Raw genomic sequence first — 12,683 nt, 5'->3', positions numbered from 1 at the left:
GGAGAGAACCCAGGCGTCCTGGCTCCCAGCACCTGCTCTATCCCACTAGACTCCATAAGAGATTCTTTAGTGTCCCCACGCGAGGGTAGAGGAAGGTTCGTTCTGGGCTGGGGCTGGAAGGGTCCCCACGTATCCCGCTCAGTGGCACTGGAGTCGGGGGGCACCAGTGGACCAGGGGAACGGGGCTGGGAGCAACGCGGCCACGTGGACAGAGCAGGGCCCGGGGTTTGGTGCAGTTCCCCTTGCTCAGCGTAACCTGCGCTCAGCTGCCCTGTGTGCTAGCGCCCCCGAGGCAGCGCCGGAGCCGTGTGCTCTCGGCAGGGCAGCGGGAGCCAGGACACTCGGGCTGGAGCCCTGGATCCTGCGGACACAAGCGTTGGCCAGCGACGGACCCGGTGGAAGGAGGCGTTCCAGCCGCACGCAGGCCTGGCCGTGCAGCAGGGCGACGCCGGCAGGACAGTGGAGCTGTTAGTGAACCGTACTGGGGAGCGAGGCCCAGACACCACTGCCTGGAGCCTCCCAGCATCCCGGGGCCCTGGGGCCCTGGGGGGAGGGCACAGCCCCCATGTTACTGCCTTATGCACACGGGCTGCTCCGGGCAATCTCGGGGAGCTGGCAGAAGCCCTAATTCCAGCCCGGCCAGTCGGCCCCTGCGGGAGCAGCTGCTCCAGGACGATGGTCTCACATTAGACAGATGCTCAGCCGTGGGGCGCGCAGCCGAAGCCTCAGGAGAAGGGATGGAAGCCCCGGGAGGCAGGACAGCCCCGGGAAGAGCTGCAGTGAGACCCCAGCCGAGGAGAGCAGGTGGCTCGTTCCAGCCGCCCTGGGGAGATGCATGGCCAGCGGGACGCCTGGCGGACAAAGGAGAAGTGCCCGGCCCAGGACAGCGCTGCCAGGGAGCCCTGGAGCTGAGGAAGCTCAGCCTGGGATAAGATGGGAGGGCCCGTCAGACAGCGGGGACGACATCGCGACACCCCTGGAATCCCAGAGCGTTGCAGGCTCAGGCTGCCGGGCCAGGACAGCAGCAAGGGACGATCCCACCCTGCAATGGTAACGGGCAGGGCCTCCTGCAGCGCGATTCCTGGGGGACGGGACTCAAACTCACCTGTCGCAAAGCGTAGGCGCCAGCTGCGCACGTCCAGTGAGAGCAGAACGCAGCCCCTGGGAAAGTAACCGGAAGGGAACAGGCACTGCCAGCCGGAGTGTGCACACTGCACACCCCACCCTGCACGCACACACGTACACACTGCACCCCCCCACACTGCATGCACACACATAACACCCCACACTGTGCGCACACACAGGCCATGGAGCTGCTCAGGGTGCAGGGTCAGGATTTCAGTGCTGCAGTGCAAGTAGCAGAAGGAGGCGTCCCCTGGACCATGGAGCCCATCTGAAAAGCGCGGGGGGTGTTTTCCAAGGCAGTGGGTGCCTCGAGTGGAACCTGTGAGCTTACCATGAAGGGACATTCCAGTGGCACTGCGCACTCCAGTACGCAAGGAGCTTGCAAGGCTGCAGAGCAGGGGTATCTTAACACCTGGAGAGGCCGGTGCAGCCTGAGTTACCGGCATGGTGATGGTAAGAAACCATCAGACAAATAATGCATCTGCAGAGACCTGAAGCCTCTGGACCAGGCATTGCAAAGATGCCACTATCCACTGGCCACAACAGATGACATCTTGCCAGAACTTTCCAAAGCCAGAATCTGTCGGGGCCGGGCTGTGAGCAATGGGGCTTGGCACATCAGCCTGGATAGAGTCGCGCATGCTGGCAGCCTGTGCAACGCTGTCTGCTTGTTATACATGGCTGCGCAGGCTGCCCTGCACCAGAGGGGTTCCAGAGAAGACTCATGTAACGCTGTCTGCTGTGACTGCAGAGCGTGAGTGCCGGGAACCCGGCACAGCCCCACATGGGCTGTGAGTTCTGTGTTCGATTTCACCAACCGGTTACCAGGTGTGAGCTCCTGAGCCCCCACAACAGCCTAACCGGGGAGTCACAGACAGGCCCGTGGGCGCCCCCCTCTGACCTGCCACCTGTGCGATAGCCGGGCCCTTCCCCCAAGGATACAGCAACAGTCAGGTTACGCCCTGTCCCAAAGGACCCGTCCTCACCCCCGGGCCCCTGCGCTTCAGCTCTCACACCAAAGCCCCGCTTGTAGCCAGCCCTATAATAAACTATACACCGATTCATTACCTAGGAAAAAGACGTTAGAGAGTTATTGACAAGCTTAAAGCAGGTAACCATTGATACACAAATGAATTACATCTTAAGTTCCAAAAAGTCATAGAAGTTTGTTCAGCAAGCTCCATACGTCCTTTAGGGCTGACCCAGGCTGAGCACTGGGGATCTCTTGCTTATGCTTAGAAACCTGCCCCCCTCCCTCAAGTACAAGCAGCACAGAGATACAATTCTTTCTTGTTAAGGATTTTTTATCCCCCTCCTCTCTTCTGCTGTGAGCTGCAAATTCAGCTGATGGGAGGAATCCATGTGCATGACTCAACTTCATGAAAGGGAGAGCAAAACAACCATCTTTTGTCCTCTTTATCATCCCACAATGGTCCGTCTGGTGTCGATGGGCCTTCCCCGTGGGGCAGGATGTGACACCTCCCGCTGGAGCCAGCACGTCACACTGGTTAATGTCTCTCTCCTGCCTGGTGAGTTACAGGGTCACAGAGGCTCCCAATCCAACTGCTCAGATGTTCCCCTGCACTAGGGGATACGGATGTTACCCATGAGATTGATGCCGGCAGGATTCAATAAAGTCTAAACATTAAACACATTCTTAGAAGCCTAAAACCGACCTGAACAATAGTAACACGCAGGTGAACCAGGCTGGTTCCAGCCACGTATTTGTCAGCGTTCCCTTGAGACATGGCGACTTTGGTATGAGCTGGCACCTGGTCTGCCAGCGTCAAAACTCACCCAAGCACCAGAAGGGCCACCTGAGGTGAAAATAACTGCAGACGACATCCTCCATGCAGGTGGAGGGAGCAATGATATAGACGCGGAACGAGACCGTGACTGAAAATGACCAGCCTTTTCTACAGCGATGCAGGGACAAGAACCTAAAACTCAGCCCAGACAAAATGTGACCCGAACTTTGTGAGGTGACCGGCCTTGCTCAGGGCAGAGGGACTGAAAGCAGATCCCAGCTAGACCAAGACAGTCAGAGACATGCCAGCTGCAGGGGATGTGATGGGGAAGGGTGCGTCGTAGGAATGATCATGTGATGGTGGCCCTGTTCTGTTCACTCCCTCTGGGGCACCTGGCACTGGCCCCGTTGGAAGACGGGATCCTGGGCTAGATGGACCCTTGGTCTGACTCAGTCTGGCCATTCTTATGTTCTTATTGATCCATTTTCTGTCCAAGTTCTGACCACCCCTGGCTGCAGGAACGGAGCCCGGATGCCAGCTCGCAAGGCAGGATGATATCGGATGCCCCTGTCCTGGAGCACCACCAGCCAGGAGAGCCACTGCCACCCCCATGTGCTGCATGGGAGGAAGGACGGGCTGTCGCTCTGCTGGGGGAGCAGCCGGTTGCTCACGCCAGCAGAGGCCCAGCAGGGTCTGAACAGGGGCACCCCAACCAGAACAAACGCTGCTGGCTGTGCTGTTTGGAGGGGAGCCTCTGTGGTACCCGTCTCTCTGCCTCAGCAAGAGAGAGTTTGGCTGGAGCGTAACATGTGTGACAGCCCCTGCCACACCTGTCTGTCCACCTCGCCAGCAAACGCCTCCTGTGTAACCCTGGCCTGGCAGGCACCGTTCAGTGAACCCGCCGTAACCATGCTGCCTTTGGTGGGACGCCACTGAGAGTATCAATGCGGGACCAATTGCTCAGAGCAGGGCAGTCACAGCCCCAGGCTGGGTCCTTTGTTACTAAGGGACCAAAGCAGCCAACAGCGAGGACTTCGGTCTCACCCCACTGGCCAGCCAGACGTCATCCGAGCAATTCCCTCAGACACGCCAGTTCCCTTGTATCCCCACCAGCACCGCTCCGTGTGGGGACGAATGGGGATGAAAACCAACACCCCAGTAAAAGAAAAAAAGTTCTTCCGATCCCAAAGGACCCAGCCCCAGCCCCAGGTCAATAGACACATCAGATCTTACCCACAAATCACGCTGTTGCCAATCCTTAGAATCTAAAGGTTTAGTCATAAAAGGAAAAGGATACAGATGAGAGCTAGAATTGGTTAAATGGAATCAATTCCATCCAGTGATGGCACAGTCCTTGGTTCAGGCTTGTAGCAGTGGTGGAATAAACTTCAGGCTTAAATCAAGTCTCTGGAGCATCCACAGATTTGGATGGGTCATTCAGTCCTTTGTTCAGGGCTTCAGTTTCTAGCAAAGTTCCTCCAGAGGTTAGAAGCAGGATTGAAGACAAAATGGAGGGGTTTCCAGGGCCTTGTATATCCCCTGCCATGTAGAAGGAAACCCCCTTGTTCTTCCTGTAGAAAATCACAGCAGCAAGATGGAGTTTGGAGTCACATGGGCAAGTCACATGGCCATGCATGACTCAGTTCTTTCCGGGGAGAGCAGCCATTGCTCACATGCTACCGTGAACATTCCCAGGGAGGCTCCTGGGATGTGGATTGGAGTCTCCCAAGGTCCATTGTTAGTTAAGTGTTTCTTGATTGGGCACTTAATCTGAAGAGTCTCTTCACAATAAACTGGCCAAATGCTTCACTGGTGCTACTTGGAATCAAACACACTGAGATACAAGTACACAGACAATATTTATAACTCCAACTACAGAAATGATACACACATAGAGACAGCACAATCATACCCAGCACATCCTAGCCTCTCCCTGGACACCTCACTTGACCTCCTTTGTACAAGATTTGGTGCAACTATCGGACCTTGGTTGCAACAATGAGCGAGAGAGCCCGAGAGTTACAAATCAAACCGAAATGACACGCTTCCTGGGGCCCGCACGTTCCTCATTGCACGTTACGATCTTTGCCTAGGCAGGTTTCTCACGTGCTTCAGCTCCCAGCACCTCCAACCCTCCGACCACGTGGATCCAGGCTCCTTTGTCCCCTGAGGTCCTTCTTTGTGCTCCAAAGAGGCTGCAGCACACGCTGATGCTTCTCCAGCACTAGCAGGCGGAGATCAGACATTGTCCAGGACGATTCCTGGTGTTAGCTGCCCCCTGAGCAGGGCCCGCCCCTGCGTTGGCGAGCTGGGGGAAGGGGATCTCCACCGACATGCTGCGCTGTCTCTGTTTCAGGAGTGAAGCCGACGGATGTCAAAGAGGCTGCGAAGCCAGAGCATGACCCTAGCGGGGGCGGGGGAGCAGGGGGGTCAGAAGCCCAAAGCGACGAACCGGGAGGAGCAGAACTGTATTTCCACATGAAGAGGAGCCGAGTGGGCAGGGTGGAGTCGTGTTTCGCGGGCACAAGTCTGTAAAATAAACCTGCCCCACCCCTGGGCAGTGCCCGCTGTCTGAGACCGGCTCGAGGGTCGGCATCCTGGGAAGGGATCCGGGGATGGGGTGTCGGAGGCCCTGGTCTGTGACGGTTTTGGTCACAGAGATCCCCTTGGGACTATCACCTAACATGCTGGAATTACCTCTAAGCCTCTTTTCCCTGCCAGCTTGGGACTCCAGAACCCTGCCTTGTTGAGCCAGACACGCCAGCCTGCTGCAACCCAGACCCAGGGTCTGACCCACACCCCCAAAAGCTGCAGGCTTTCACAGAAAACCACTCAGCAGGTCCCCTATCTCCAGCACCCAGACACCCAGTTCCCAATGGGATCCAAAGCCCAAATAAATCCATTTTACTCTGTATAAAGCTTAGACAGGGTAAACTCATAAACTGTCCACCCTCTACAACACTGACAGAGAGATACACACAGCTGTTTGCTCCCCCAGGTATTAATCACTTACTCTGGGTTTATTAATAAACAAAAGTGATTTTTATTAAGTATAAAAAGTAGGTTTTAAGTGGTTTCAAGTAATAACAGACAGAACAAAGTAAGTCACCAAGCAAAATAAAGCAAAACACCCAAGTTTAAGCCTAATACATTAAGAAACTGATTACAGGTAAAATCTCACCCTCAGAGATGTTCCAAGAAGCTTCTTTCACAGACTAGATTCCTTCCTAGTCTGGACCCAATCCTTTCCCCTGGCACAGCCCTTGTCAGTTCCACCTCAGGTGGTAACTAGGGGTTCTCATGACTGGCAGCCCCCTTTGTCCTGCTCCGCCCCCTTTTATAGCTTTGGCACAAGGTGGGAATCATTTGTCTCTCTGGGTCCCCACCCCTCCTTCGAAATGGAAAAGCACCGGGTTTAAGATGGATTCCAGTACCAGGTGACATGGTCACATGTCCTGTGAGACCCCAGCCTCCATTCTTCCTGGCCGGCTTACACAACCACAGGAAACCTTGCAAGTAAACAGAGCCAGTTACAACCAATTGTCCTAGTCAATGGGAGCCATCAAGATTCTAAACCACCATTAGTGGCCCCTGCTTTGCATAATGACAATGGGACCTGAGAATTCTACTTTATACTGTATTTCTAGCTTCAGATACAAGAATGAGACATTCATACAAACAGGACGATCACACTCAGTAGATTATAAACTTTGTAATGATACCTTACAAGAGACCTTTTGCATAAAGCATGTTCCCACTCGTAAGCACATTGCCATAAAACGTTATGGAGTGCAGCGGCTCCCCCTGGTCCCGGAGGGGCTGGTATTCGGCAGCCAGGGGTGCAGGTCTGTCAGGAGCAGCCCAGGAACGACAGCTCAGCTTGACCCACACGCAGCTCCAGGAACAACCTGACGGGAGCCTCCCTGGCGAAATCCACCTGGGGCCTCTGAAGTCCTGCTTGGGCAACTCAGCTGGGCTCTGGGCCTCAGGCTGGCTCTGGGGGCGGGGGAAAATTTCACTCCCTGTGGCTGAGCCATTCCTCTTCCCAGCCTGGGACTGCAGCCAAAACACAGAGCCCCCAGCCCAGTTCTTCCCCCTCTGTCCTGCCCTCACTGACCCCTGGCTGAGGCCCGAGCCTGACGGCCTTTGGGAAGGAACAGTCTGGCAGCCCCACGGGGACGGAGAGCTGGGTCCTGCTGGCCCCACCCCTCAGGCTGACGTGGGCAGAGAAACGGCATCAGGAACAGGTGCTGGAACTAGGGGAGTGGGGGGTGCTGCAGCACCACTACTGATTCCTCTCCACCTTGGGACAGCTGCAGACCCATGGGCAATGGGGCAGGGGGACTCACTCAGGAAATTCCCCCCAGAGCCCCACACCACACAGACCCCGTCAGCTCATCATATCTGACATCAAGCCCCCCTGTGCCAGCACACCTAGGAAAACCGTGACTGTGATTCGACTGCTGCCATGCTGAGCTCCCTGCCTGCCACGCTGACCACTGTCGTCCCATGGTGCCCTGGCACTGCCCCGTCCACCCGGCTCCACTTGTCTCGTCTCCTCCTGCCTTTGGAAGCTCTTTGGGGCAGGGACTGTCTTTGCAGGCTGTGTTTGTGCTGCGCCGAGCCCAGCGGGGGCCTGGTCCGCGACGGGGGCTCCCAGGCACCGCGGTGCACAGATAATAAGCCACCGGCATCTTCCCAGGGCTGAGCCTGCCCCGGCGGCCTCTGTGCAGGCGGGAATGGTGGGCAGGCTCTCCCCTGTGGAGAGTTACGTTTTCAGCTCCAACGCCCCAGCGATGGGCCCGGCGTGACCCCGGCCACACAGGTAGATAGCCGGGCACCACGACACACCGCGAGCCCCGGGGAAGTTCTGCACTGACCGAGCCCTCGCTGCCACGGGCTGGACCCCCCCGCTCGCCTCCCCCAGAACCGGGTGGGGATTCGCACCCAGAGCCCAGGCTGCATCTGGGGACTCCAGCGTGTCACTGCTCACTATCAGCCGGGGGGAGGGGCGGGGGCTTCGTGCTGGGGTCCCCCCAGCGAGTGCAGAGCACCGAGCAACCAGGAACTGATCAACCGCAGCCCCCCGGGAGCTGGGGAGGGCGGGAGATTAATTCCTGCCAGGTGATGGCTCTGGCTGGGTCCCCTCTGCTCTGTGGGGCTGTTACACCTCATGGCACTTTGCCTGGATTTCCCTCCCCATTCCCATTGTTACGCAGTTCACCCCCCCGCCGCCCTTCTCCCCAGAGCCAGCTGCATTTCAGCAGGGCTTTGCCGGTGGTGTTTGGAGCATTCCTTGGAGCAGGGGGCTGGACCCAGCTCTGGGTCGGGGTTAGGTGATGCTGGGGGTGGAGGTCACAACTGGCTAGCGCTGCTGCCATCTCAGTGGGCGGGACTCAGCGATCAGCTGTTCTCAGGACCCCAGCGGCACCGAGCCCCAGCCACTGGATCAGGAGACAGCCCCGTCCGGACTGGGATCTGACCCAGACCTGGCCTCAGCAAGACATAACTGGGCCCAGGGACCCACCCCTGCCCCTACCCCGACAACAGGAGGGTGCGTGCGGCAGGGAATCGCCTGCAATGGAACTTGGCCGGGACACGGCGCTCACACCGTGAGTTCTACTGAACGTGGCCTGGGGGGGCTGTCCTGGCTCCGGAGGGCAGGGGCTCTGTGGGACACCAAAAGCCAGCAGCTCCTCGCCCTGCCCTGGGGTGAGTGCTGCCCCAGAGGTGAGAGCGCCCCCGGCCCGACCGAGCCTCTCGCCCCGTTCCCGGCAGGCTCTGGGGTTTCCCCAGCCCGAGGACCGGTCCAGCCGGTCCTGCCGTGCTGCTGAGCTGGGGGGGAGCCCAGCCTGCAGCTCTTTATCCCCCCAGCAATACACACAACACACAGCCCCTCTCATGTGCTGCGGCACCCACAGACTGCCCCGGCCGGCCATTTCCCCAGAGGCAGCAGGCGTGTAGGGGTCCCACCCCGCACATGCTCCAGGCCACAGCCGACCAGCCCAGGGTGGCAGTCCCTCCTCCCAGCCTGCCGACGCCCATGTCCGTGTTAAGGCCGCTGGTTGCTCTGTCCAGCGCGTACCCCCGCAGGAGGATGTGCCCGTGCAGGGGAAGGGGTGTGCACCAGGGGGATGTGCCATGTGGAAGTGCTGGGCACAGGGCTGCGAGCGTGTGTTGGTGTCTGGATCAGCGGCGCCTGCGTGTGTCTGACTGTATCCGGAAGTCAGTGACACGTATGTCCTGCCCAGTGAGCCCTGCACGGAGCACCCCCCTTCTGCAAGACTCTCCCCCAGCTGCACGGCTGTGAGCACACGTACACCCACAGGCAACCCCTGCCTCGCGGGTACAGCTGTGCCGCGGCCGCACCCTTCGGACACAGGAGACACTCCGGCCTGGCGATCCCCGACCCCAGGGCCTCAGGAGCCGGATCCCAGCTGATCAATAAGCACCGGCTGGTGCAGAGGTTGTTCTGCCGGGAGCTGAACTCACGTGACCCATTGGGGAGCTCCGGGGGGCTGGAGCCTGCAGGCACCTCTTGGCGCAGTGGGGCCATGGCAAGAGCGAGGGCCTGGGAGTGAGGCACTGAGGAGAGCACAGCCGGGGGAGCTGGCAGCAGACAGGGGGCTCCTGGGACTGGAGCAGCCGCCCCTCCAGCAGGACAGAGGCCGTCTGGGGCTGGCGCGCAGGGACCCTGGGGCTCAGCCCTGCCTCCCGTTCTCCACTCACACACGGGCCACGAGATGCTCGTTCCCGTTTGAACCCTGGCTGGGGCAGTCTGGGGGCTGCGCGGTGCAGGGCAGGAGATGGCTGGCGGGGGCTGCATTGGCAGAGCGCGGCCCGGCTCAGGCTGGCCGGACTCTGCCTGCCTGGGCTGGGAGTGCTGCTGGGGGAGGGGGGCCCCATCGCTCTCTAGCGACCCCGTCTGGCCAGCAAAGGAGCAGCACGCAGCAGGCGTCTCAGCCAGCTCTCACCCGCCTGGGGCTGGCCGCACTGCCCGGGGCTGGGGTAGCTTCTCACACCACCCTACTGATACGCCCCAATCCCAAACCAGGCAGACTGCGAAGAGCTACAGAAGGGTCTCACAACACTGAAATTCAGTGTCGATAAATGCAAAGCGATGCACATTGGAAAACATGATCCCAACTCTACATATAAAATGATGGGGTCTGATTCAGCTGTTACCACTTAAGAAAGATCTTGGAGTCACTGTGGAGAGTTCTCTGGAAACATCCACTCAATGTGCAGCGGCAGTCAAAAAAGCCAACAGAATGTTGGGAATCATTAATAAAGGGACAGGACAGAAAATATCATGTTGCCTCTATATAAATCCATGGTACGCCCACATCTCGATACTGTGTGCAGATGTGGTCGCCCCATCTCAAAAAAGATATATTGGACGTGGAAAAGGTTCAGAGAGGTGCAACAAAAATGATTAGGGGTCTAGAACGGCTGCTGTATGAGGAGAGATTAATAAGACTGGGACTTTTCAGCTTGGAAGAGACGGCTAAGGGGGGATATGCTAGAGGTCTATAAAATCATGACTGATGTGGAGAAAGTAGATAAGGAAGTGTTATTTACTCCTTCTCAGAACACAAGAACTAAGGGCCACCAAATGAAATTAATAGGAGGCAGGTTTCAAACAAATAAAAGGCAGTATTTCTTCACACAACGCACAGTCAACCTGTGGAACTCCTTGCCAGAGGATTTTGTGAAGGTCAAGACTATAACATGGTTCAAAAAAGAACTAGATAAGTTCATGGAGGACAGTCCCTCAGTGGCTATTAGCCAGGACGGGCAGGGATGGTGTCCGTAGCCTTTGTTTGCCAGAAGCTGGGAATGGGCGACAGGGGATGGGTCACTTGATGATTCCCTGTTCTGTTCATTCCCTCAGGGGCACCTGGCATTGGCCTCTTCCGGAAGACAGGACACTGGGCTAGATGGACCTTTGGTCTGACCCACTGTGGCCGTTCTTATGTTCTTAACCATAGCCCCCTGCTAGCCCAAGCCCTGCCCCCCCCCAGCTCTGCCAGCGCCCCTCAGTCCTGGCCCTGAGCCCCGGCTAGCCCAGCCCTGGGCTCCCCCCACCCCCGTTCTGCCAGCGCCCCTCAGTCCTGGCCCGCTCAGCCCTGCGCTCTGCACAGCCCCAGCGCTGCAGACACTCCACAATCCCAACCCACAGCCCCCCCTCTTGCCACTATAGCAATTAAAACGAGCCCTCGCCCCGCCCCGAAGCCCTGGAGCACATTGTGCTGTGGGGCTGGGGGAGCTGAGACCCGGACCAGGCCTTTGGCAGCACCTCGCCTGGGGCAGGCACACAAGGCGTGTTGCTGTTTGCCTTCCTCTGGCTGCAGCGGGCCGGCGAACAGGTCGAACCGGCTGAGACCCAGGAACCGCAGGGCTCAGCTCCGTGTCTTTGCAGCACCTGCCGCTGTGGGATCTGAGCGCTGGGGGCAGCAGCCTGCCATAGGGAGCAAGTCTGGCCAGCCCAGCGGGAGGGGGCCTGGGCAGCAGCTGGGTGGCAATGGCCATGGCCAGGCTGGTGCCACCCCAGGGGTTTTAGCCCAGTGTTGTTCCGGGCCAGTAACAGCAGGGACCGAGTGGCTCCGTGTGGGGCCTGGGCAGGTGAGACGGTAAATTACCCTCCTGAGCCTTGAACCTTCCCGGGTCTGGGTTCCTCATTCCAGCAGCGAGACCCGAACGAACAAACAGCCCCACTCAGCACCTCCCGGGATGGGCCCGGCTGACTCAGCCCCCGAGCAGCTCTGCAGAGACCTTGCCCCGCAGGCCTCTCTCCTGGAGGTCCCTGCCCTCGGCTGCCCTCAGGAGGGCAAATTCCCGCCAGCCTCGCCCGCTGCGTCGCTCTGCCCTGCCCACGGCCCTTTGCCCTTAGGCCAACTGGGCTGCTCAGTGGGCTCGGCGCTGCCTCCCCAGCCCTGCTCTGAGCAATTCCTCCAGAATCGAGACGCTCAGAAGTGTCCCGCCAAAGGCTGGAAAAGCGGGAAGCAGCAGGAGCTGAATGGAGTCAGCTTCTCGAAGAGGCTGAGCAGTGCCTAGGCACTCACACGTGGGACGCGCTGCTTGCGAGTGGGAGGCTTTGCCGCCTGCTGACACAGGCAGAACAAGGTCCAACAGCCGGCAGCTGAGGCCGGACACCTGTAACCTTGAAGTAAGCAGCAGCTTCCTGGCTGGGGGGGTCATTAAACGCTGGAGCAGCTCTCCCCAGGCGGGGGCGGACTCACCTGGCTCCGAGTCGTGAGGGTGAGGTGCGAGAGCTTCCCATATGCTCTGCTTGAATCCAGCATCCGGGCGAGAGTCTCCAGCTTGTGGGATGGGACGGGATGGCTGTGGGGGTCCTTCTGGCCATGAATCTGTGACTCCCCCAGGTCAGTTGCTTCCTTCCCAGGTCCTGGGGAGCACAGGCCTGCCTGCATCGCCCTCCCCTGCGCATAACACTTGCAGCGCTGCATTACGAGTCCTGTAATCCCATCTCCTCCAGGGCTTCAGCCCGGTGCCTGCAAGGGGCAAAAAGGAATTTTGTCACCAATGCACAATCTGGGGGGTTTCTGGCTTCCTCCGAAGCCCCAGAGATCTGCCCCAGCCTGATACAGGGTTCCTGTGGGGGAGGGCAGGGAATGGTGCTCTGGGATCAGACTGGAAGGCCTGTGTTTTGCACACCTGGCTGGTGGGCCTTGCTTGCACACTCAGAGTCTAACTGATGGCCAGATTTGGGATCAGGAAGGAATTTTCCTCCAGGTCAGCTTGGTAGGGATCTTGGGGGATCCCCTGGGCGAGTCTCGGCTAATCGGT

The sequence above is a fragment of the Mauremys reevesii genome, linkage group 2 (genome assembly GCF_016161935.1).
Source record: "Mauremys reevesii isolate NIE-2019 linkage group 2, ASM1616193v1, whole genome shotgun sequence".
Lineage (NCBI taxonomy): Eukaryota > Metazoa > Chordata > Testudines > Geoemydidae > Mauremys > Mauremys reevesii.
Note: the sequence above shows the minus strand (reverse complement) of the source record.